Source organism: Oryctolagus cuniculus, chromosome 5, assembly GCF_964237555.1.
Source record: "Oryctolagus cuniculus chromosome 5, mOryCun1.1, whole genome shotgun sequence".
In the NCBI taxonomy this organism is placed as follows: Eukaryota; Metazoa; Chordata; class Mammalia; order Lagomorpha; family Leporidae; genus Oryctolagus; species Oryctolagus cuniculus.
Window position 1 is genome coordinate 136,277,846 of NC_091436.1, and position 1,293 is coordinate 136,279,138.

Genomic DNA, 1,293 nt, shown 5'->3' on the forward strand with positions numbered 1-1,293 from the left:
ATCAAGGTCCCGACAAAAGATATGAATGGAAGGTGCTTCCCCAAGGAATGACCAACAGTCCTGCCATATGCCAGCTATATGTTGACCAGGCAGTAGAGCCGGTTCGACAACAGTGCCCAAAGGTACAAATTTTACATTACATGGATGACTTGTTAATAACGGCTGAAAGTGAAAGTCACCTAATGGAAGCATATAAGCTGCTGCTATTATATTTGGGAAAAGTTGGGTTACAAGTAGCGCCAGAGAAAATACAAAAAGGGGAAGTAGTACAGTACTTAGGACTTAAAGTAACTTCTGAAAAGGTAACCCCATTAGAATTTGAAATTGCAATAGATGGGTTACAGACCCTTAATGACTTCCAAAAATTATGTGGCAATTTAAATTGGTTGAGGCCCTATTGTAAATTAACTACCGAAGATATGATGCCATTATTCAATATTTTAGAAGGAGATGCCCAGCTTGATTCCCCTCGTAGATTGACAATAGAAGCCCACTTGGCGTTACAGAAAATTGAAAAACAAATTAAAGCAATGCAGATGGAAAGATGTGATCCACAACAAGCCCTAGAAATATTAATTTTTATGGAACAGCTGTATCCCTTCGCAGTCATTTGGCAAGGAGGACCCTTGTTGTTTGTATACCCACATTCACATGCACCGCGTGTACTATACACCCAAGGCATTGCGGTGGCTGATTTAATATTAACAGCAATAAAAAAGGCGACAGAAATGGCGGGGAAGACTCCAAAGCGATGTGTAGTTCCCTTTGCTCAAGAGGCAGTAGAAGCCTTTACAAGGGAATGCTGGCAATGGGCATACATAGTTCTCATTCTACAAATAGAGATTGACAATCACTACCCTCGCCATCCATTTGTTAACTTCTGCACACAGGTTTCAATAAAACGGGTGCAGAAGGTGCGAAGGGATCCAATTCAAGGGGCAGTTACCGTATTTACGGATGGAGCTAAAGGCGGAACAGGAGCAGCTATATTTAACAATCAATGATATTTTGTTTTAACAGCATCCCCTTCTCCACAACATGCAGAATTAGCTATTATCGCAACAGTATTACGCAGAGAGCGCACCCATGAATATTTTGTCTGATAGTGCATATGTGGTGAATGCAGTTCAGATGCTCGCTACACAGTGCCTTATTCTTAAATCCTCCTCAGTCTATTCTTATCTAAGTGAAATTCAGGGGTTATTAAATCAAAGAGAGCATGCTATTTACATAGGCCACATAAGAGCTCATTCTAATTTACCTGGCCCACTTACTCGAGGAAACATGATGGCA